Source organism: Bos mutus, chromosome 11, assembly GCF_027580195.1.
Source record: "Bos mutus isolate GX-2022 chromosome 11, NWIPB_WYAK_1.1, whole genome shotgun sequence".
NCBI classification, from domain to species: Eukaryota; Metazoa; Chordata; class Mammalia; order Artiodactyla; family Bovidae; genus Bos; species Bos mutus.
In genome coordinates this window covers 1,270,555-1,295,507 of record NC_091627.1, presented here as the reverse complement: position 1 = coordinate 1,295,507, position 24,953 = coordinate 1,270,555, and positions in this window count along the sequence as shown.

Here is a 24,953-nt window from a genome sequence, read left to right as displayed (position 1 = left end):
CAGAAGAAGGTCTGGCCCGGCCAGAGGGACAGCGACTTGATTCTGGCCAGAGGGACGGTGACCTGATTCTGTGGAGGCGGAGACCCCAGCCCAGCCCCCAGGCCCCCTGAGGGGCCCAGCACACTGCCCCTGTGACCTGTGCCCTGGCCATCAGCCCAGGGCCTGCTCGGGGGCTGCAGAGTGTCCCCCGCTCCCTCCGCTTGGCCCCCTCCCTCCCACCCCGCCAGTCTCCTTCCTAATCTCCACAGCCCGCCCCTCCTCCCAAATCTGCGGGTGATATCGCTTAGTCCTCTGGGATGGGCTTGGGGGCACAGGGCCCCTCCAGCGTCCCTGGGGAGGCCCTGATGATGAGACGAGAGCGGCCTGTGAGGGCTGAAGAGTATTCCACCGCCGTGAGTTTCATGTGAGATTACATATGCACCAGCTTAATGCAGTAATGTCAGCGCAAATAAATATACACGGAAACAACCGCCCCGCCCTCCCCAGGGCTCGGCTCCGCCCAGCGCTTATACTCCTGGGCTCCCACAGCTTTAATCTTCCTGATTCATTATCCTGCCTTCCATGTGGCATATTAATGTTAGGTCAAAAAGTATTTCATCAGTTATTCTGAAGGTCTTATTTCATTTTTATTCAAAAATGTGTAATCCTGAGAAAAAATAATTACATATGAGACCAGCAGCGTAGCTCTGACCTGAATTCACAGAATCATGAAATCTCAAAGCTAGGAGGGGGATTAGCGCCAACCCTCTCGTTTCACAGACGGGGAAACTGAGGCCCCGGAAGGAGGGAGGACCCTGGCCTGCCCGACACGCCTGGAGCCTGAGCCAAAGCCACGCCGGCCCCCTGCTCTCCCGACACCCATCCCAGAACCCTCATATGCCACATGGGAACAGGAGGCTTTTACCCTGGCCGTCTGGTGAGAGATCCAGTTTCCTGAGCATGGAAGTGATTGGACCAGACAACCAGCGCTCAGAGATGCCGTGAGAGCCATAACCAGCGCTGTCCACTGAGCTTCCCCAGGACCAGGCCCTGCGCTGAGCATTGCATATGCATCGCCACACTGAATCCTCCGTTGCTGTGATTGTCCCCATTGTACAGATGGGGAAACTGAGGTGCAGGGCCTTTGGGAAGCTCACCAAGGCTGCATAGAGAGCGGGTGAGGTAATCAGGACCTGCACTCAGGTTCATCTTGGTCTATTAGCCGGCATGCCGCCTTGCCACAGGGGCAATTACTGCCCATAGGCAGTCTCAGGATAGCTTATAAGGCCCCATTAAGTTCTAAGAATCCATAAAATACCTAAAAATATTGCTAGGTCACAGAGAACGATGGGTCGTGCTATCATCGCTGCCGAAATACAGATCAGCACCTCATAAAAGCAGAAATGTAGCACCCACAGTTTCAGAGGCCAGAGATCCAGTGGGCCTGGTTGGTCCCTCGGCAAGTTCTCCCAAGACCAGAATCAAGGCGTGGGCAGGTCTTCACAGGGAAGAATCCACGTCTGTGCCCATTTGGGATCCAAAGGACAGATCCTGCTTCCTGTTGATGTCGGGAGGATCATTGTCAGCGTCTATGGTCTGGTGGTTAAAAGACACTTACTCTTTGGAAGAGAAGCTATTACAAACCTAGACAGCATATTAAAAAGCAGACACATCACTTTGCCAACAAAGGTCCAGATAGTCCCAGCTATGATCTTGCCAGTAATCATGTACAGATATGAGAGCTGGACCATGAACAAGGCTGAGTGGCGAAGAATTGATGCTCTCAAATTGCGGTGCTGGAGAAGACTCTTGAGAGTCCCTTGCACAGCAAGGATATCAAACCAGTCCATCATAAAGGAAATCAACCCTAAATATTCATTGGAAGGACTGATGCTGAAGCTGAATCTCCAATACTTTGGCCACCTGATGTGAAGAGCCAACTCATTGAAAAAGACTCTGATGCTGGGAACGATTGAAGGCAAGAGGAGAAGGAGACGACAGAGGATGAGATGGTTGGATGGCATCACTGACTGGATGGACATGAATTTGAGCAAGCTCCAGGAGGTGGTGATGGACAGGGAAGCCTGGCGTGCTGCAGTTCGTGGGGTCGCAAAGGGTCGGACATGACTCAGCGACTAAACTGAAGCATTTGCTGGGGGAATGGTGAGTTGATGGGCCTGGGAGGAAGGTAGTGGCTGGACCCACACCCCTCCCACTCCCCCAGGACTGCACACCAGGCCTCACAGGCATCTGCCCCGTGCACACCAGCCGGCTCCAGCTGGGGGGAAGGTTGCACCCAGGCTGCCCCATGTGCCAGGGGAAGCAGCGGGCCCAGCCCTGCGAAGCCCCCGGGGGCTGGCCAGAAGCCCTGCTCCCAGGGCTGCCAGACCAGGATGCAGCTGCCACAGGAAGTCAGCTGTTCGTCCAGGGGCTGGAGCAGCAGATTTGCACCAGGATGCTGTCCCACTAAACTGCCCCCACGGGGCCTCATCACAGTAGGGGGAGGCCTGGTCCACCGCTGACCAGCAGGGCTGGCCCACGGCTTGTGGAACAAGGGCTCAGGCCAGCTCCATGTCCCTGAAGGATGAGCAACCAGTCGGTGCTTTGGAAGCCCCCAGACAAAGGATTTCTTAGCCCTGCCGGGAGTGGCCAGTGGTCAGTGAAGGCCCTTGGGTCATTTTGTCCCTGACAAACGGGGTCAGAGGCATGGACTGCGGGATGCTGCCTTCCCAGGGTACGTTTGGATCCTGGCAGCATCTGGGGGTAGTGCAGCAAGCGAGGCCAGGGCTGCTGGGCACGTGGCCTCTCTGGAGAGCCAAGCATCTCCTGTGGGGAAGGAGATGGGCTTTGATGGCTGGAGGTGCAGCTGAGGGCAGAGGAAACGTGGGTCTCTAGGCGTGGGACGGGTCTCCTCGCCTGGGACAGGATCACAGGCAGGTCTGGGGGCTCCGGGATCTTCAGATTCCTCTGTTCCCACCCCAAAACAGTTCACTCTCCCTCTAACACCAACTTTCATCTTCCCAGCGTCTGTCCCACGAGTGAGACATCCCTGCATTCCTTCACTCCTTTGTGCTGTCTGCTCAGCAGTGGATTCCGTGTCCAGAACTGTGAGGTCCAGATTCGTGGTCCTTGCCTCGTGACGCTTGCTGTCCTGTGTCCAGAAGTCGGTCGATGGTCATAGCCAGGCCAGAGTGCCCTCCTCCCAGCCTGCTGCTATAACGTAGCTCGGCCTTCGGGAGCGGTGCTGGGAGAATTACCTGCCTCGTTTCCATCACCTGCAGAATCCCATCGGGGTTTCTCTCCCACACTTTACAGAAGTGGAAACTGAGGCCCTGAGAGGTTCCACACTGACATGCCAGCGGCAGGGAAGGCCGAAAAGGGGCCCTGACCGTGTCCACGTCCCAGTCCTGGAACGCAAGGCCGACCACTCTCCTGGGCTGCTAATCGGCTGGCCTCGGGGTAGGGCAGTGCTCAGAACTGTCCAGACAGCCCCTGGCATTGCAGCGCACTCACGGGGGCAGAGGAGCCGAAGGCGCCAGAGCACACAGCCCGAGAGGGGCTTCATGGGCCCCGTGGCTTGGAGGAACCTCAAGCCCAAGAGTTCGGCCACAGGGGACCAGAGGCTCCCCCGGAGCCTCAGGGCAATCCCCGTCCAACCTTGATTTCAGCCCAGCGAGGTCCATTCTGACTTTCTGACCCTCAGAGCTATAATAGCAAACAGGCCTCTGTCAGGACGCTGCATCCGGGATCGCTTGTGACGGCGGCCACGGGGAGCCTGCCCGAATCTCAGACGCTCTGCGTCTGAAGCTCGGGGCTCCCGGGGAAGCAGGACGGGGCAAGGAAGAGAAGGGGACACGCGGGTGAGCCCCAGGTCAGGCCCTGCGGCTGACCTCTGCGGCACCTCCCACTCAGGCAGGCCCGCCGCCCCAGGCCTGCAGTCACTCGCCCCCTCCCCGTGGTCTCTCTGGCCTGCTTCCCCACCCAGAATGGCAGTGGTGGGCCTGCCTGTCTGCGTGGGCACCAGCCTCAGGTGGGGGGCAGGCCCACTAGGCTGACCCCCCCAGGAACACAGGGGTTCGGGGGATCAGTGGCCAGGGGCAGCCCGAGGAAGCAGGGCAGCAGCTCAGAGAGCTCGAGCCACCGGCCCCTGTCCACATGTCACCCCGCACCCCCGCTGCTCCCTCTCGAGACTTCCAGGGGTGGTCGAGGCTGGTCCTCGGGCCTCCGGAGTGCGACCTGCACCCAGGCTCTTCCCTGATTCGGGGGTGCCTGTCCCGGAGGCCCGTTTCCAGGCCCGGGCCGGGGGCGTGGCTGCCTGGCTGGTGGGCCCAGAAGGAGGCAGTTGGCGTGATCAGTCCCAGTGCGTGTGTGGGTGGGTGTGGGCTGAGAGTAAGGCTGCCAGGCGAGTCACACAGCGCCCTGTGAAACCCGAGTTCCAGACAGACAGCCAGCAGCTCTGTGCGCACAAGTGTGTCCCAGACGCCCCTTGCTGCCGTTCCTCTGAGATTCGGGTTTTTCTGGGCACCTACTCGGTTTTCTCGGTAGCTGAGCCTGGCAGTCCTAGCCAGAGAGAGCTGATGTTGTCTAAACCCTGGGCCTGCTGACGGAGCTCAACCAAGATAAAAGCCAGATAACGCTGGATCGCCTTTCCAGTAACCGGAGAAAGCTCCCCCAGTCTACTGATTCTGAAGGGCAAAGCGTACGCTCCAGGGCTGCCTGCTCTTGGCTGAACCTCAGGTTTCTGTAAAAACACTCGACTCTGCTACCGTCTGTTCTCCGGAGATGTAGTCCTGAATCCCCAGCTTGTAGAGCATCATTCACGGGTGTTGTCAGCTACCAACAGAAATTACTCCCTTCCTGATACAGCCGGGCAAAGCCGACGCGTGCGTTGCTGTGAACCCTTGTAAACCTGCCATCGCCTCAAAAACAAACTCAGAAACGTTGCAGTCAAACCTGAGAAGTTCACGGCGAAATCCTGTCGGTAGCCCTCAGCCATCCAACCCCACGCCAGACGTGAATTACCCCGCAGCCGTGTGGAAAGCTGGGCTGCCTGGCTGAGGTCTGAAAAAGACCTTCTCCTTGGCAGAAAAAGGATCTGCTGGGGAGGTTTTCATGTTTTGACACTTTACTGACTGTGTTTAGATTAAAGCTTTGAACATTCAAGCGCAGATCTGGTTTTCTGGCACGTCCACACTCACGTCCTCCATTTCAGCTTCTGTCTGCATCTCTGCCTCCTCTTTCTGTGTCTTCACAATCCTAGTTTCTGGGACCACCGCAGAGCTATCGCTTGGGTGTGGGGGACAGCCCTGTATCAAATCTAATTCAGGGAGGCTGTGAGTTGACTGGTCTGGAGGAAGACTGACGTGGTGGCCAGTGGGTCCACCTTAAGGATTAGAACTGGCATCACTGACTGTGGGCGGATACCCCAGGGGGCTGCCCTGCCAAAGGGGTTGAAGGACAGCTCAGCGCCGCCACCCCACCCCACCCCGAGTGTCTCCTGGCCCTCAGCTTGCACATCCAGCCCTTCCTCTAAGATCCAGGGCGACTCAGATCCAGGTGGGAAACCTGCCTCCCAGGGATCCAGAACAGCCATGCTTTCAATCTGCGGAGCTCTGGTCCTTGTCCCCCGTCCCCGAGGGGGAGCCCAGGGTCATGGGGTCAGTCCAACCTCCGTCCCTGGCTGAGAAGACGGTGCAGGAGTGGAGATCAACCTGCTTCGAAAAGGCAAAAGCACAGCAAGCCCCCCGCCCTCCTGGGGAGTGTCCGCTTACGTTAATAGACGCAACAAGACGCCATCTAAAGGCAGAAGCGTATCTGATTTGCCTTTGATGTTCCCACGTGGATGACCCCACGTCATCACAGGAGCTGACTGCCAGCGCACATCGGAACACGTGTGACGTGACGTGATGTGTGATACGCTATGATACTCGATGTGACCCAACGACTGGGGACAGCCCAGCCACACTGCAGGCCTGCAGGGACAGACAGGCACGAGCGGCCCCCGGACGCCTGGGCGGGCGGCACTGCCCTTGGCCACAGGACGCAGCTGGGCAGGTAGAGGGCCAGCGGCCCAGCCACGGGCTGGTTAATATTCCCCAAATGTCGATATTGCCTCCGAGCTTTGGAATGCAAGGAAAGTAAAGAGCGCTGGCCCAAGGAGCCAGTTTGGTTTTAGAGGGAAGTTTAAAGCAAGATCAAAGTGTGTCTGGGCCACATGGCCTGGTTTAACTGTCATCACGCCATGACCCAGAGAAGCCAGCCACTTGGCTTCACTCTGGAACTGGGTGGACGGCTTGCATACCTCACTTCCTCACCCAGGCCCCCGACAACACCTGAGCGGTGGTTCACCATCTGGCTGGACAAGCCCCCGGCCCGAAACAATTCGCAGCTGGGCTCGCATCTCAGCTCTAACTCACGCCTCCAATGACTGTCCCCTTCCCGCCAGGGCCATTAAACTGTCTTGCCCCTGTCTGTCTGCCCCACAGCCCTGGGGCCTCCGCTGAGGCAGAGCCCTGTCCAGCGCCTACTCCCCGCTCCTGCCATGGCTCCTGGTGTGTCCTCGGGGGTCGTCACAATGTCACATCAGCAAGTGGACAAACACGCAAAGCTCCCCGGCCCCGAGACTGTGAATCAGAGAACGTGCAGCCTGCCCTCAGGCTCACAGAACCCGGCCGGGTCTCAGAAAAACCAGAGAGAGAGACGGCCCGTCTGACGCTCCTGAGCCCCACGTGCTTCACCCGCTCTGGGGCCATGGGTGACGGCCAGCCTGCTGCTCCCGGGCTGCAGCCTCGGGCCGCCCGCCAGGTCCAAGGGCCGCCCCAGGTCCATGCCAGGTCCAGCTGGGGACTCGGCTCGTCATGAAGCCGTGAGTGAATGCCCCCCACATGCTGGCCTCTGCCTGAGTAAACTGTTACCTCTCATGTCCATGCCGCAGGCACTGTGGTCCCTGCCTTGGCACCAGGAAACCCAGGCTCCCAGATGGGAGTCCAGAGCCCCACTCGGGAGGCTAGGAGATGGCAGAAGTGATCCACCGACCCCGGGTCCCCAGCAGTGGGTCCCCAAGCTGTCCCAGCCCCCATCCCCACACAGAGGCCCAGCACCTCCGCCCTTCAGAGCCTCCGTCTGGAGGCCCAGCCTAGGCCGGGGGTGGGCTCCCTTCACTGCCGCCCCCCAGGACTTCAAGGACGAAGCCAGCCACACGCTTCCCATGTTGGCATCCGCAGAGCATGAACCACGGACCACCGTTGTCCTGCCGTGAGCATGGGGGCAGGGGCGGGGTGGGCACAGTCCCCAGGTCTGCGCACACAGGCTGAGCTGGGCAGGGCAGACAGAGGCGGCAGGTCCCCCGGCCCCGCCCCGCTCGGCCCCTTGGGCAGCCGGCCGGGTTCTGGTCCAATGGCTGAAGTGTGGTGCTTGGGGGGCTCGTCATGGATGCTTTCCTATCTGTTCCCTCATCCTCCCTGACCCCCAGGGACAGCCCAGGTCCCAGGTGGATCGTCGCCACCAGCCCCATCGCCAGCCCACCCTACCTCCACTGAGCAGCCGGGCCTGGGCAGACCCCCCAGCACCAGGCCTGGGACCGGGGCTGTCAGACGTGGGACCAATGGGCCATCTCAGGTCCTTCCCGGTGCCAGGTGGTAGCCCTCGAGGACGGGCCCCAGCCTGCCAGCACCGCTGTCTGCAGCCCCCACCCCACTTCACGGCCCCTCTCTCCTTAGCACTGACCCCACGACGGTCGGTGGGGGGCTCATGGTCGCCAATGGGAACGTGATTCATTCATTCTTTCCTGACAGTAGACAGCTCAGCCGCAGAGCTGAGCCCCCGAGGGCCACTGGGTCCTGGCGCCCAGCCTGAGGACTCCCGAGGGAGACCACTGAGTCCAGGCCACGAGGAGGCCTGGCCCAGGGAGCAGCTTTTGGGGCGGCTCAGCCCAGGCACTGTCACACCTCTGCAGCTGCTGGAGAATCTGCGGCTCTTCAGGCCTCCAGGAGAAGACGAGGGAATGTCAGGGCCCAAGAAATGTGGCCACGAGCCCCGAACCGAGGCTCCCTTCCCCCGGAACAGGAAGGAACAGCGGCAGCTGAAGCACAGTCTTTACCAGAAGCCCCTCATCTTAATGGATGGGAGGCATTTTTGTAGCAATAAAAATAGATTTAATAACCAGACAGCGAAATTACTTTTTTTTTTAAGAAAAAAAAAAGCAAGGTAGTAAATATTCACTGATGCTCCCGTGAGCTCGCTGGGGTTTTGGAAACAGATTAGAACCTGCTCATGAGTGCACACATGAGCACGCGTGTGCACACACGTGCACGTGCACACATGCATGCGTGCACGCACGTGCACACATATGCACACGTGCGCACACGTGCACACACTTATGCACGCACACGCGCGCACAACAGCACCACTCAGCAGCTGCTCAGCTGTCCAGAGGCAACAGGGCCCTCTTCTCGTTGGAAGGAAGAGCGGGGCTCCCTCCCCCAGGGCCTTCCCTGACAGACTCCTCTCTGAGTCCCATCAGGGTAACACAAGACCCCTGCGAAGCTCAAAGCCCCCAGTACCAGATGGGAGGCAGCCTGGCTGCAGGTCCTGAGGCTGCTGCCCCGAGCTCCACCCAGAGGGGCCATCCCAGGGTGAGGCCCGGCGCTCGACTCCCTTAGGCAGACGGTTCATCCCAAATTGCAGGAAAATCCCATCCAGACCTCACGGCTGGCCGGTGACGCTGGTCTCTCATCTCCTGGGGGAGGCCGCAGGGCTGATCTGCATTTCCTTCCGTTCAGCACGTCTGCTCCCAGCGCCTGGGGGGATGGGTACATCCGGGCCGGGGGGGGGGGGGCGGCCCAGAGCCTGCAGAGAACTGTGGGCCTGCTCAGCGTCACTCCAGGCCACAGGAACCCAGGAGGCCAGGCCCTGGCACCCAGACACAGCCCTGAGGGGCAGCAGGACCTCTGGGGACGGGACCCAGGGTGGGCCCTGAAAACCACAGGGGGTTTTCACCCACGGAGGGTGCTGGAGCAGAGGACTGACCGGGATGGATGTGCCTCTGGAAGTGTCATTCCCATGGCTTCGTGGAGAAGCGCTGGGGGACCGGGGCTAGGAGACCAATGGCGAGGCGAGAGAGGGAAAGCAGGAAATAGCAGGGCGGGGGCGGGGACCCTGCAGAAGGCACCTCCAGGACAGCTGCGTCCCCCTGGACCGCCACCCATCCCCCCACCCCGGGCGGGGTCTCTCCAGCCCCCTGCGTCAGTCAGGGGCAAACCGCAGGCTGGCACGTGGTGCTTTTAAGACCAACAAGCACTGGGGCTCCTCTGGAAAGCGCTGAATACATTTCCCTTTATTAGACACGGGCTCTGCCAGCACAGCCTCTCTCCCCTCATTATTCCTGCATAAGCCGCCACATGATGGGCCCCGCTCCCTCCCGCATTCAGGGTCCTGAGCCCCAAAGCAGCCTGCACACGCCTTTGCTCATGGACAGGGGTGGGTGCGTGCTCCGCCTCCAGGCAGGCCTCTCCGCTCCCCCACGGGGCCGCCCACCTGCAGGAGGTCGTGCCCTCACCCCACCGCTGGGAAGGGCGGGGTCAGAGCAGCTGGAGAAGGGCAGGGAGGGGCTGCCTCTTTGCTTTCAGATGAGCCCTCCTGCTCCTGACTTTGCCCCAGTTCCCCACACTCCCCCACACACAGACACACATGTACACATATGCACACACATCCACACGTGCATGCATGCACACACACTCATATGCACACACGCACATGCATACACTCGCACACATACACATGCACGCACACACGTGTGCACACATGCACACATTTATGCACATGCATGCATGCAGGCACACATGCACCCACATGCTCGTGCACACACATGCACGCACGCATGCACACATGCACATGTGCATGCTCGTGTGCACACGCACATGCGCATGCACACACATGCACACATGCACACACTCATGCACATGCACACAGTGCACACACGCATGTGCGCGTGCACGCGCACACATACATGTGCACACATGTGTGCACACACATACGTGCATGCACACACCCACACCTCCACCTAACACCTTACCTGCCTTTCCCAGAGAATCTCGCCCTCCATGGGAGGGATGATCAGGGGCCCCTCTGAAGCCCACCGGTCCCCGTGGCCTTTCCCCTTCCACTGACCTTGGCCTCGGGCCACACACAGCCAACCCTGCATGCCACTCACCAGGTCCCCGGCAGCCCCACCTGCCCCCAGCCAACCACCCACCCAGCCTCCCTCACTGCAGCCTCGGTACATGCGCCCCCACCCCCAGTGTCTGCTCCACACACTCACACCCATGCACACATTCGGAGCATTCACGGATGCCTACTCACACGCACATACTTGCTCGTGTGTATACACACTCATATCCGCACACATACACTCACCCGGACACACCACCTTCTTTCCCCTTCTCCTCCCTTCAGTTCAGTTCAGTTCAGTTCAGTCACTCAGTCGTGTCTGACTCTTTGAGACCCCATGAATCGCAGCACGCCAGGCCTCCCTGTCCATCACCAACTCCTGGAGTTCACTCAGACTCACATCCATTGAGTCAGTGATGCCATCCAGCCATCTCATCCTCTGTCGTCCCCTTCTCCTCCTGCCCCTAATCCCTCCCAGCATCAGAGTCTTTTCCAATGAGTCAACTCTTCACACAAGGTGGCCAAAGTACTGGAGTTTCAGCTTTAGCATCATTCCTACCAAAGAAATCCCAGAGCTGATCTCCTTCAGAATGGACTGGTTGGATCTCCTTGCAGTCCTAGACCCCGGTAAGACCTTCATTAGGGAGGCCATCCTGGGAAAGGGCGTCCCACCCTGGGGAGAGACCGCCTCCGCCCTTGAAGCCTAAGGGTTCCAGACACCGCGGCCACCGAGCCCCTTCTGAAAAGATGATTCCCACGAAGAAGCCCATAAAGTTAGACCTGCATGAGCCCCAAAGCGCTGCCTGTCAGCCCCTGTTCCTGGGCGCCCACAGTTCCCTGGAGCCCCTCTCAAATGAAGCTCCCCTGGAGGCGGCCTGGAGGCTTGTCCAGTGTCATGTACTCATGTGAGAGCTGGACCAGAAAGGCCGAGCGCCGAAGAATGGATGCCTGTGAACTGCGGTGCTGGAGAAGACTCCTGAGAGCCCTTTGGACTGCAAGGAGATCCAACCAGTCCATCCCAAAGGAGATCAGACCTGGGTGTTCATTGGAAGGACTGATGCTGAAGCTGAAACTCCAATACTATGGCCACCTGATGCGAAGGACTGACTCATTGGAAGAGAGCCTGATCCTGGGAAAGACTGAAGGCCGGAGAAGGGGATGACAGGGGATGAAATGGCTGGATGGCATCACCGACTCAATGGACATGAGTTTGAGTAAACTCCGGGAGTTGGTGATGGACAGGGAGGCCTGGCGTGCTGCAGTCCATGAGGTTGCAAAGAGTTGGGCACGACCTAGTGACTGAGCAACAACAAAAGATGAGGCCCCCCCACAGGTGAGGACCCCCACAGGTGAGGACCCCCACAGTTGAGGCCCCTACAGGTGAGGACCCTTACAGGTGAGGACCCTTACAGGTGAGGTTCCCTACAGGTGAGGACCCCCACAGGTGAGGACCCCCACAGGTGAGGTTCCTTACAGGTGAGGACCCCCACAGGTGAGGTCCCCTACAGGTGAGGACCCCCACAGGTGAGGACCCCCATAGGTGAGGTTCCCTACAGGTGAGGACCCTTACAGGTGAGGTCCCCTACAGGTGAGGACCCCCACAGGTGAGGACCCCCATAGGTGAGGTCCCCCACAGGTGAGGACCCCCACAGGTGAGGTTCCCCACAGGTGAGGACCCTTACAGGTTAGGTCCCCTACAGGTGAGGACCCCCACAGGTGAGGACCCACACAGGTGAGGTCCCCCACAGGTGAGGACCCCCACAGTTGAGGCCCCTACAGGTGAGGACCCTTACAGGTGAGGACCCTTACAGGTGAGGTTCCCTACAGGTGAGGACCCCCACAGGTGAGGACCCCCACAGGTGAGGTTCCTTACAGGTGAGGACCCCCACAGGTGAGGACCCCCACAGTTGAGGACCCTTACAGGTGAGGACCCTTACACAGGTGAGGTTCCCTACAGGTGAGGACCCCCACAGGTGAGGACCCCCACAGGTGAGGTTCCTTACAGGTGAGGACCCCCACAGGTGAGGTCCCCTACAGGTGAGGACCCCCACAGGTGAGGACCCCCATAGGTGAGGTTCCCTACAGGTGAGGACCCTTACAGGTGAGGTCCCCTACAGGTGAGGACCCCCACAGGTGAGGACCCCCATAGGTGAGGTCCCCCACAGGTGAGGACCCCCACAGGTGAGGTTCCCCACAGGTGAGGACCCTTACAGGTTAGGTCCCCTACAGGTGAGGACCCCCACAGGTGAGGACCCACACAGGTGAGGACCCCCACAGTTGAGGCCCCCCACAGGTGAGGACCCTTACAGGTGAGGACCCTTACAGGTGAGGTTCCCTACAGGTGAGGACCCTTACAGGTGAGGACCCCCACAGGTGAGGACCCACACAGGTGAGGACCCACACAGGTGAGGTCCCCTACAGGTGAGGACCCCCACAGGTGAGGACCCTTACAGGTGAGGACCCCCACAGGTGAGGTCCCCTACAGGTGAGGACCCTTACAGGTGAGGACCCTTACAGGTGAGGTTCCCTACAGGTGAGGACCCCCACAGGTGAGGACCCTTACAGGTGAGGACCCCCACAGGTGAGGACCCTTACAGGTGAGGACCCCCACAGGTGAGGTCCCCTACAGGTGAGGACCCCATAGGTGAGGACCCGCTGTACAGGTGAAGACCCCCACAGGTGAGGCCCAGGAGGTGGGCTGGTCCTGATCCTGGAGACACACTCTTCACTGTGGACCCTCCGTAGCATCACTTCGAGCTATGGCCACAAAGAGATTGGTTTAGCTCTTTCTAACTGGATAGTTGCCTCAGAGAAGCGTGAGACGCCAGTCAAGGACCGCAAACACACGAAGGTCCCTGGGACCCAGGACAGCGTTGCGCCCGGGAGTGCGAGGCCGTGGGAGACCCGCCCCGCGCCCAGACCCTCCCCGCAAGCTCCCACCGAGCCCTGCAGCACGCCGTGTTCACCTCTGGAGATGCTCCAGGCCGATCTGCGTGCTTGGAACTTGCGTTCTAGACAGACATGAGCAGGTTTCAGGAGACCATAAATCTGTCTGCCATCGGGGGCTGCTGAAGGGACTGCTGAATGAGACGGGAGGCGAGGAAGGCCTCCCGGAGAGGGGACAGGTACACACAGACTCAAGAGAGAGAGAAACCATGGAGATACTGAGGAGACGATGAGCCAGTCTCAAGAACAGCCTGTGCAAAGGCCCTGTGGCAGAGGGGGCACAGGGAGCTTGGTTAGGATGGCAGGGGGTGGTGGTGGGAGGAGAGGCCACTCGGGGGCACCAAAGTCCGCCCCAGGCCCTGGGGGCACAGCCCGGAGTCACACATGACGCTCACGCTGGCGCTCACGGCTGCCGGGAGGGCATCAGTCCCACTGGTGCAAGCGTCAGGGTGGGTGTCAGCGGCCCACCGCCTGAAGGCACAGCACTCCACTGGGTCTCTTCCGACCTTTCAGAGAAGCGGCTGCCCGTCCCAGAGGGCTCTCTCTCTCCCCACGTGGGTGGTGGCCGAGGGCGGAGGAAGTGCCAGGCTGGACTCAGAAGAGGAGTCGGGGGCAGTGGGCAAGCGGCTCTTTTTCTCGTCTGTTCTGGGAGAGCAGTGCATCTCCCATCTCCTGGTGCAGTCAAGGGCCACCAGCCTCCACCCGCAAGGGCACGCTGTCAGCCACAGGACGCGAGGGGAGGCAAGGGCGACATCGCAGCTCCAGGGAGGGTGGACGGATGGCGGGACGGGCTGAGCGGAGGCGAGGGCCCCCACGGTGCGGTGAGGGGCGGGGCTGGCTCCGTTGCTGGGCAGGGGCACACAGCGCCTCCCGCCTCAGGCAAAGACGCGTCCCTTGCTGGTACCTCAGAGCTTCCTGGGTGACAAGTCGCAGAGAGTGAGGCCTCCACGGTGATAATCTTGAATCTGCTCTGTTTTACATAAAAATTCCAAGGTTTTATTTGAGGCAATGACTGAGCACATGAATTGACTCCCGCCCCTCCAACTCCATTAGAGAGAAACTTACTTTGAAAGATGTCTCAGTTGTCTTTCCCTCCCAGCTGGGGAAGAAGGGCGGGGCTAACAGACCCTCCTGCCTCAGGCCGCTAGAGTACACCAGGAGATGGTTTTCAGACAAGGCCCAGCTAGCAGCCCGTCACGAGGCCCCAGAAAGAAGTGAGGAGATGCAGGGGAACCTACACAAGCGTGCCCGCCCGCCTGATGCTGGCCACCCAGAGCACAGAGGGGTGTGACTCGGATGTGAGCAGCCTCCCGACGGCTTCACTGCTGATGTCTATGGAGGGTCTCAGGGAGAAGGGCCACCAGCCCACACTAACTCATCCAGGAGGGAGAAGAAGAGGGAGGACTTCCCAGCTAATTCTCCAAAGCCAGCATCCCCCTGATTCCAAAGCCAGGCCTGAGCGCCCTTCGGCCTGAGAGCCTATGCATACCTGCTCCTCGGTGGGCGGCTGGCTGACGTCGGCATGGGCTCTGACCCGCTAGCTTCTTTTCCAAGTCAGGAGCAGAGAGCCATCCTCTGATCAGAGAGACTGAGGGCACCGGGAAGCAGGTGGAGGTGGTGTTTCAGGCTTTGGAAGAAGCCCCCAGAGCCTGTGATATCACACAGACCGGGCGGCCACCTACTTACCGAAATATAAAGGCTGCCAGAGCTGCCTTCCAGCTGAGCCACCCGCCACCCAGGGGGGCTCGGCCCCCTGCCAAGCCTTGCAGACCACCCAGCCTCCACTGGAAGCCGCCCTATGCTTCCCCGCCCTGCCTCCAGGTTTGATCCCCGCGGAGGCTTGGCTGCTTGGAGAGCTGATGGTGTGTTTGTGAGACAGAAAAAAGCCCATGAAGGAAGCCCGCCCACAGCCACGTCTCTGACACCATTTCAAGTAATCCTCGGGGCCCCCTGTTCGGTCCTCCCGTCCCAGGGTTTACTGGGCTCTCCCTTCACTTCAGGGACTCAGGGACGTTCAGGGCCACCCCTGCCAAAGCTCCATCAGCGCACACAGAGGGGCAGAGACGCCAGAACCAAGGGCCCGGGCTCCAGACGAGCCTGTCTTTTCCTAACGTGTGGCAGGGGGCCGTCTGCCCGACCTCTGCGTCCCTCCTGCTACCGCGGGGGTCACTCCCGTGCCGAGGAGCGGCCGCAGCGGGAACCACCACCCGACACACAGGAGGCGCCCGTCAACTCCAGCAGGAAGGGCCGCCTTCGTGAACACTTCCAGCATGGAGCCGCTCTGGACCAGTGTGCTTGGAAGCCTGACAAATCAGAGCTGACTCTGCCTTTCAGCGCCGTCCAGAAGGGGCTCCTCTCTCGAGTGGCCCTCTGTGTCCAGACGTTTGGATGCCCTGGTGAAGGTGAGCCAAGCGTACCAGCAGGCCGCACAGCCCAGACCCCGGTCAGGAGGGAAGAAGGGGGAGGGAAGTCCTCCCCGCCCAGGGGGTTCTTCCCACAAACGGGAAAACGGCAGGGTGCGACTCCCTGAGAAATCAGGAGACCCCGCTGTGCTCGTTACACCAAACCGGCCCCCAGACCCAGAGCCCCCCAGGGCTGGGGGACAGGGACGCCCCTGTCTTCCCCACCGGAGTGCCCCGAGGCCCCCCTGCTCGTGACTTTTGAGCCAGTGGAAGACAGATCATCCCCAGTGGGGGGAGGACTCTCAAGGACAAATCTAATTTCCTTCTGTTTCCCACCGCGCAAATAGCCTGTCACTCTCTGTGGAAAGCAAAATCGCTGTCGTCTGCACCTCCGCCCAGAGGAGCAATACGGGGCCACGAGCCTTCCTGCCAGGCCTCTCCGCCCGCTCCTCCTGAAGCCAGAGGGGCTGGCACGCCCCCGCCGTCCCCCTGCACACACACACACCCACTGGGAGCAGCCTCCGGGACACATGCCTGGCAGGGCTGCCCGGGGTGGCGTGTGCCCGTCGGGGGAGAGCAGGGGAGGCCAGGGAGAGGGGGGCGCCTCCACACTGTGGGGGTCTTCACCAGAGGAGCCTGGTGCTACAGCAAGAAGGCTGCAGTCGCGTGTCCTCGGGGTGCCTTGGAAACCCCCTGAAGGTGGGCAGCCGAGCTCGCCTTGCCTCGCGGCCCTGGCATCCCATCAGCATCCCTCTCCCAGGGTCCTCGGCCTCCTGTTCACCCTCCTCTCATGCATTAGGGAGCCCGCAGGTTGTGCTCCGGCAGGCCGGCTCTGGCCCCATGATCCCGGTCCCGCATCCCAGTGGCTTTTGTCCATCTCCTCTTCCCGGTTGAGCCTCTGAGCCCACCTGCCTGGAGAGCGGCAGCTCAGACGCGCTCCTGCGTCCGCAGGGACTCCTCCGTCCCCAAGGTCCCTGCCCCGCCCCTGTCTCTGCCTGCCTCTGCCCCTTGGTTGCTCACACCACCCCCGTCCCCTCCTTCCCTCCCTCCCCCCGGCGTTCACTGCTGTCAGCTCCGTGAGTACCCGGGGCACCCTCCCCATGCCCCGTGCCCTCTTGCCTCGTCCTCCCGGCCTCCCGCTGTCCCTGCTGACGCCCCTGCCCATCCCCCTGGTGTCCATGGGGGCAGCTGTCGGTGAGTGTGGGGAGCTGAGCAGCGTCCTCCCCTCTCTGAGCCTCCTTTCTTTCTGGGGGAGCTCCCTGGGGGGGCTGAGAGGGCAGAACAGGGGGCCCGGCTCACCCTGGGCACCCAGGGGGCCTCGGCGACAGGGATGGCACTCCAGCCGTTGTCAGGGGCACAGTCCACACCCACGTATGCCAGTCTCTGAGGGATGACCCCGGGGCTCTGCAGGGACCCCAGCGCATTGCTCACGGTCAGCATCGCAGCCTGTCCCCTGAGAGGATGGCCCAGGCCAGCCTAGCAGCCCCCAGCCTCTCCTGACTGGTACGGGCTCCCTCCCAAGGCAGCCGGTGGGTCCTTCCAGGGGACCTACTGCAGCCACGCCCCAGAGTGAGCATCCACGGCCCGCCCTTGTAGGTCCCCCCACCCCGTGTACCCAGCACTAACCCCACATCGGCTCTCTGGGGAACGTGCCTGTGGCCCCCCGGGGGTCAGTCCCCCCAGTGCTCTGGGACTGACTCCAAGCCAGGTGACCTGTCCGGCCGCCCCTGGGTCACGCCCAGCTCCGGCTCCAGTGGACTGCAGCTCTGTGTCCAGGAGGCTGGGCCCCCGTGTGTCTGGGCAGCTGCATGTTCCCAACAGACCTGCCAGGACTCGCCAACACCCAGCAATGAGAGGTTTCCTTCTTGGGTGATGGGGCTTCTCCCCTCCAGGGTGGGGGAGGCTGCTGGAATCCAGCCCAAGGACCCCATCACTTCTCATTTTTGTTGTTGTTCAGTGGCTCAGTCATGTCTGACTTTGCAACCCCATGGGCTGCAGCACGCCAGGCCTCCCTGTCCATCACCAACTCCCAGAGCTTGCTCAGATCCATGTCCATTGAGTCTGTGATGCCATCCAACCATCTCATCTTCTGTCGTCCCCTTCTCCTCCTGCCCTCAATCCTTCCCAGCATCAGAGTCTTTTCAAATGAGGCAGCTCTTCACCTCAGGTGGCCAAAGTATTGGAGTTTCAGCTTCAGCATCAGTCCTTCCAATGAACACCCAGGACTGATCTCCTTTAGGATGGACTGGTTGGATCTCCTTGCAGACCAAGGGACTCTCAAGAGTCTTCTCCAACACCACAGTTCAAAAGCATCAATTCTTCGGTGCTCAGCCTTCTTTATGGTCCAACTCTCACATATGTGCGTCAGTTCTCATAGGCTAGAACTTAAGGGAAACCTTCTGGTTTCAGAGACTCATGAGCTTTTCAAAACCCATCTTCTTGATTCCAGGTTCTTTGCACTTATGCTGGTGATTTGGACCCTGCTCTGCTCTGTCTGCCTGAGACCCGCGGGGCTGGCACAGCGCCCAGGCCTGGGCCATCACTCTGGGCTCTGTGGTCTCTGGGTGGCAAGACGGTGATGGAGGTTCCCCCGGAGCTTCAGAGGGAGCCTGATCCCAGGAGAAGCAGGCCAGGTGCCCACTGCCCCTGCTCACCAGCGATGCCCACGAAGGGGTCCCACTCCCCTGGTGGGACTGAAATGAGAAATCCAAGATCCAGGGCCACGCTCCCTCCAGAGGCTCCGAGGAGGGTCCTTCCCACCTCCTCCAGCTCCCGGGGGCCCCAGGCAGCCCTAGCTGTGGCCACGTCCCCCTGGCCTCTGCTCGTCCTCCCGTGACCCTCTTCTCTGTGTCCCTGTGAGTCCCACCCCTCCTGTGAGCACCCCAACCGCTGGATGAAGGGCCCACCTTAAGCCCAGGGCGATCATGTCTCATCTCTAGGTCCTTAATAGAGAATTACATCTGCAAAGACCTTCTCACCAAATCAGGTCACATTCTGAGGTTCTGGGTAGACACACATTTAAGGACTCCACTGGGCCCACCCCAGTGGTCAAGAGCCCTCCTGGAGACCGAATTCAGTCTCTGGGTTGCAAAGATGCCCTAGAGTAGGAAATGACCACCTACTCCAATATTCTTTCCTGGGAAATCCCATGGTCAGAGGAGCCTGGGGGGCTATGGTTCTCAGGGTTGAAAAGAGTCAGACACGACTGAGCGGTGTCAATCGGATGTGACTCACGCGTGCACACTGGGCCCACAGGCTCACACCTGGGATCCCTGCAGGGCTGGGAGCTGTCAGAGCCAGGATCCGTCGGCCCCAGCCTTGACTGTCATCAGGGGAAACTGAGGACTGGGATGGGGGTGGGGGCTGTCCTGGGACCCCGGTGGGCTGTGCAGGGTCTGCGCACGTGGGGCTGAGTGCAGTTCTATGCCGGCGGCCAGGAGGAGTCCAGACACTCCCTGGCGGCCGGCCCAACTTCCCGGGTAAATAAAGAACCAGATAAACAAACACGCCTCGGGTGAGGTGACCGTGAGCTGCAGTGACAGCCCAGACAGCCTGCAGTGTGCGCCCGGGAAGGGTCTGCCTTCACGAGCAAATCGCCTGGCCATCTGGAGACGCGGGCGCTGCAGGGGCGGGCGTCGCACAGAGACTCGGAGTGACAGGTGGCGAGGCTGGGGCTCCGGGGACCCCCATGCTGGCCTGGGGGGTGGGCACCGACAGGTGTGGACACGGGTGCCTGGATCCTGGGGGTCCTCCAGAGAGGCGGGGGTCTGGGTTTCCCGCCTTCCCTCCTGCTCATTTCCCCCATCCCTCCTTAGACAGATGGCGAGGCCAGGATGGGCCCACAGGAGGTGGAGCAGCGGCTCCCAAAGCTGAGTCCCCGCACCCCAGAGCCCTAGCAACCCCTCCCCACGGCTGCCCCTCCTGCGCCCAGGCACCCGCCTGCCGGGTCTAGCCCCGCCCCCAGCTGCCCTCCCAGAAGGCTGCTAGCCTGGCAGCCCAGCTTCTGCTGTTTTTTCTCGTTTCTCCTTTTCTGAAACAGACTTGACAGAACGGGAGGAACATTAACGAGGGTGGGATCAGGGCGCGGGACCAGGGAGAAGTTACTGGTTTGTTTGATTTCAGGGAGTCCTGGACACAGAGCTCCTGGGCTATGGGGTGGGGGGGTGGGCAGCGGGAAGCCAAGGGCACCCAGGAGGCTGAGGGCCGGGGGTCCCCTCCCGGCGGGCGCAAGTCCAGATGAGGAGCTCAGGCTCTGACGCGGTTGCTGCCCACTGGACTAGGTTTCCTGGGGGGGCCTCGGAGGCTGGACCCCCAGGGCCTCCCGGCCGCTCCCTGTGAGCTCCCAGGGATGGAGGCGCATGCACGGCTGCTGTGTAGACTCGCCAGCACCAGCCCAGGGCCTGGTGGGCACCGTCCATCACAGCTACCAGGCCAGCAGAGTCCAGGGAGGGCAGCGTCCTGGCCCAGCGCCTTCTGGGGGCTGCACTGGGGTCAGCCCCGCAAGTTCAGTGTTGACATGGACACAAAGGATATCTTTGCTGGGCTCACGCCTCCTGAAAATCCAGAATTAAGTTCCCGGAGAGTCAGACGGAGCTGAGGGAAGGGGGAGAGAATGAAAGGCCGGAGGTGTGACACCTCGTCAGAGGCCGTCACCAAACCCAGACCCTGTGAAAATAGACGCGAGCAGATCAGTCGCTCTGCCTCCTTTCAACCTCTCCTTTGCTCTGCGCGGGGCTGGCGTCCTGGAAATTTATCAAACTGGGCTTTTAGGCATGCTTCTGATCTGACTGTTTGGGAATTAACCCGCAGGACGCAGGATGCTCACAGCCGCTCATTAGCACTATAGACGGCCTGGAGGCCGGCCTGGCGCAGTCTGCTGTGCACTTGATTTCCATCCTTCGGGGCCGTGTTCCCCCACCCCCGCCATCCTAGGATGAAGTTCACGCCCACCAACTCAGGACAAAAGCCTGTTGTTCCCACCTGGGACTGGCGGGGCCTCGAACAGGGGCTGGGCCGGGCAGGGGACAAAAGTGTCTTTCTGTGGGATTCCAGCTCCCAGTGCCCCTGTGGTTCCCTCTGCCACCGTGTGTGTGCATGCTGAGTTGCTCAGTCGTGTCCAGCTCTTTCATGACCCCATAGACTGTAGCCAGGCTCCTCTGTCCATAAGATTTCCCAGGCAGGAATAGTGGGTGGGCAGCCACTTCCTTCTCCATGAGATCTTCCCAACCCAGCGGTTGAACCCATGTCTCTTAGGTCTCCTGCCTTGGTAGGCGGGTTCTTTACCACGAGCACCACCTGGAAAGCCATTCACTCTGCCCTCCCCGCCTTTCCTCCGTGGGAGAAGGGTCAAGCAGGCTGCCTCCAGGAAGTGATGTCCCGCCGGCATTAAGAGTGTCAAAGTGGCGCACAGGTGCTCAGTGGGCACGTCTGGAGTGGAGTCAGTGGAAGGAAGTTCTGTGACGCTGGACAGAGCCCCCTGCGTCCACGGGATGGGTCCTGACCCACTCGGCACACCACAGTGACCCACCCTGCGCTCGGTAGCCTCAGCACAAACCAAGCTTCCAGGAGACAAGCTGCCCACAGCCTCTGCGCCCACCGCCTGCATCCCGGCATCCAGCGCTGTGGTCCTTGCTGCCTGAGACCCAACAGGACCCTGCCAGGAGTAAAGTGCCAGGCATCGTGGAGTCGCTACATCAGACAAGGGAGGAAGGTCACCGTGGAGACCTCCTGACCCCCCACGGCAGGACCCCTTGTGTCCTGAGGGCATTCACCCTTCATCTCCATGGCGGCCTGTGGAGAGGGGGGCTGTCATCACCCCGACTCTGCAGACGCCGGGACAGAGGCTCAGGGAGGTGCAGGCCTTCCCCAGGACATGTGACCGGGAGCGGCGATCCCAGAGCCCGGTTCGGGATAGCCGATGCTCCCCACAAAGGTACCAGGCCCCTCAGGACGCAGTCCAGGCGAGGACACCACCGCCGGGTCCTGGCCCTACCGCAGCCTCGGCCAGCTCCAGGGCCCCCGCGGAGACTGGCGTTTCTCAGATGGCAACCAGTGCCTCGGGGGCACGGCCAGCTCTCCTGGCAAGTGTATGAAGTGCCCTCCCCTGAAAGGCTGGCCCCACCCCCTCCTCAGACAAGCCTCTTTTCCAGGAAACCAGATGATTCTCACACAGAGCAAACGGCCCTGTAATAGGCTCAGAGCGCCGAGCCGAAGATCCAGGGCGCTGTGCCCAGCCTCGGCCAGAGGATCCCGGGCTGTCGGGGCAGGACCAGCCTCCACGGGGGTCCTGGGGGCCACTCTCTCATGAAGTGAGGGTCACAGCTGCCCATGCAGCTGCTCCCAGGACACTCGGACACACACACAGGCAGCACGCATGCACACACAACCCACGCGCGTTCACGTGTGCACATACACACAGGCAGCACGCACACACAGGTAGCACGCACAAATTCACGTGTGCACACACATCTGGACATGGACGCAGGCCCGCCCAGGGTCCTTGCTGAAACATGCACGCGTGCCCTCACGTGTGCGTGTACATCCTGTGTGCTCAGGACACACACGCATGCTCTCCACACACACTCCTTCCTGAAACCCAAGACCCCAGGGCCAGCTCTGGCCTCCACAAGACCGAAGGCTCTGTCAGCCCTGAAGCTGGTTTCAGTGGAAAGCTGAGAAGACCTGCCCTCCCACAGCTGTTTTGAAGTCCAGGAAACGCTGGCAGGCCCCGGGGACACTGACTGATGCCTTCTGCTGCCGGGCCTGGGCCTGGCAGAGCCGGCCCTTTGTTCCAGGGCCCGACCATCTGGCCTCGGCAAGCGGAGGGGCTGTCTGATCTGCCTTTGATCAGCTGGTGTCCGGCAGGCCCAGTGGGGTCTTCACGAGGTCTGATCTGGGGAACCCAACTGACCCACAGCCTGTGATCAAAGAAGGGGCACCTCACGGCTGTCAGCTCCCAGCCAGGCCCATCTTCCCTGCAGCTGCAACAATGCAGGTCCACAGTCGCCCTCAGAAGCCCGCCTTGTCACAGAGCCGTTGAGGCCATCACGGCGCTGGGCCACCCCTCCTGGGGATGCTCGGCCCTGCCCAGTGGCCGCAGCCCATTCCTGCGCCATCCTCACTCGGGCCAGCGTCCCTGCTTGGACCCGGCATCCGTCAGCCCCTGTCCACGCCTGCCCCTACCCCCACACGGCCCTAGTCTCCCCCTGGAGACCTCCTCTCCGGCTCATGACCTGCACATGGCCACCTCTAGCAGGGCTGCCTGCAACCCAGCGGGGACACGTCTGACTGTTCTCTTCTGGGCCCCCAGCCCCACAGGGCACGTAACAGGGCGTGGATGTGGGAACTGGCCAGTGGGGGTGTTGCTGAACTGCTCACCACTGACCACCTGGTGTGAGAAGAGTGTTTACACGTGTCTGAGTCGGCATCTCCAGAGAAACAGTGCCAGGGGTGTGTGTGTACATGTGCAGAGAGAGCTTTACTACGCGGAACTGCTCACGCTCGTGGTTATGAAAGCTGACAAGTTCCAAGATCACAGCCGGCAAGCTGAGCTGGGACCCAGGCGGGTGGCGGTGCCGCTCCAGTTATCAGCTCTCTGAGCCCAGAAAGGGCTGGGGTCTCAGCTGGAGCCAAAGACAGGGAAAGAGCAGTCACAAGTCAGGCGGAAACTCCCTCTGTGTGCAGGGAGGGTCATCCTTCTGGTTCTATTCAGGTCATCGACCGACTGGACGGGACCCGCCCACACTGGAGAGGGCCGCCTGCGTCATCCAGTCGCGGGTTCGAATGCTACCCCCCAAAGCGCCCCACAGACGCACCCAGGTTGTTTAAGCAGACGTCTGCGCCCAGCCCCCAGGGCCCGCGATGCTGACAAAAAGCCACACCAGGTGAGGACCGGAGTGTTTGTTACTGAGTGGCAGAGACACTGACAGAGGGCGATGAAACATTAAACAGCTGTAAGTCCCCGGGGCCCACCTCTGCCCCTGGTGCCCAGGGAAGCTCTCGTCCAATTACACGCTGCTGAGACCAACCAGCCCATCACGTCCCCTGGGAGCCTGGGAGGACCAGGTTCTGAAAGCAGCTGCTTCCTTTCCGGCTCTCAAACACTCACAAACATGCTGAATTATTTAATGACTGGGCCTCCTCAGGTCTCACCCGTCAATTACAGGCCAGCTCTGACGTGAGGGTCCGGCAGACAGGCCTCACCGGGACTCGGACGGAGGCTGGGGGGCTGTCTCCCTGGGGCTTCAGCTCCTCACCCACAGGGAGAGGCAGCTGTCCCTCTTGAGGACACTTGTCCAACATCAGAGAGCTTCTCCCGTTTCCCTCTGGCCCCCGGCGTGCAAAGCATGTGTGCACAGACACGGCCCCCGCCCCAGCACCTACGTGTGGGCTGGGACCAGGAGGAAGCTTGTGTGCACAGACACGCCCGCGTGCACAAGCGTGCCCACCTCCCACTCCCGTAGTCCACAGGAGGGGCTGGCCCGGGGAGGCAGCAGTTCCTGGCTTCAGGGGAGCAGGCCTTGTTCCCTGGTGAGGCTGGGCTTTCACCACAAGCTGGGGAAGAGCTCCCACGCCAGGCGGCGGCATCCAGGCAGAGCGGGGGTCCGGCTGTGAGTGGGAGCAGGAACCAGTCACGCCCCGTGGGTTTCCGTCACCTCGTGGGGAGGCTTGGGTCTCCTCTCCTTCCGCAGGGCCCTTCTGCTCCTCTCCCCATGTCTTTCGCCATCCGGGCTGCCTTCTCCGGGAAGCCTCTCCGGATTGCAATCTCTCTTCCTCCCTGAAGCTCACTCGGCCCTCCACCCAGGCGCCGGCACCCCGTCCACCGTGAACCGCGGTGCGTGGCCTCCGGTCAGCTTCAGGGCATGAGGAGCTCAGCGCCTGCCCGGCCTCCACCCCAGCACAGCGCCCTGCACACAGTCCAGCGTAAGAAATCCTCGTTGTATGAACCACCCTGGGGGGAACCCACCCCTCAGACTGGACACAATCCACGCGCTCCTGCTGACCAGGAAGGAAATAGTCCAAGAGCGAAGATTACAGGGGCTCCTCGGAAACCCAGCCTGCTCCCGGCCAGGCAGGCATGATGGGAGAGGCTTCCCTCCGGAGGTGACCGTGACCTTGGAAGCCGCAGGCTCCACAATGCCTCCGGGCGACCCTGCTCACTGCCCCGGCCGCTCCCCCCACCCCAACCCCCGGGGCCACAGGACCTCCAGACCCACTTGGCGGACACGGCAGCCAAGGTCACACGAGTCCCCCCCTGGGGAGGTTGACCAGATACCCAGCTCCTGTTCCACTCCCCCTGGCCTCTGCCACCCTTGAATGCAGACCCTGACCTTTCCCTCCGCGTTTCAGCTCTCCAGCTCAGCCCTGTGCCTGGTGTGCGGGGGGAGCCCCCCGACTCTGCAAAACGGCTTTCATAACAGAGCGGTCAGCTGTTCAGAGCCGCTCAGAAAGGAAACAAGC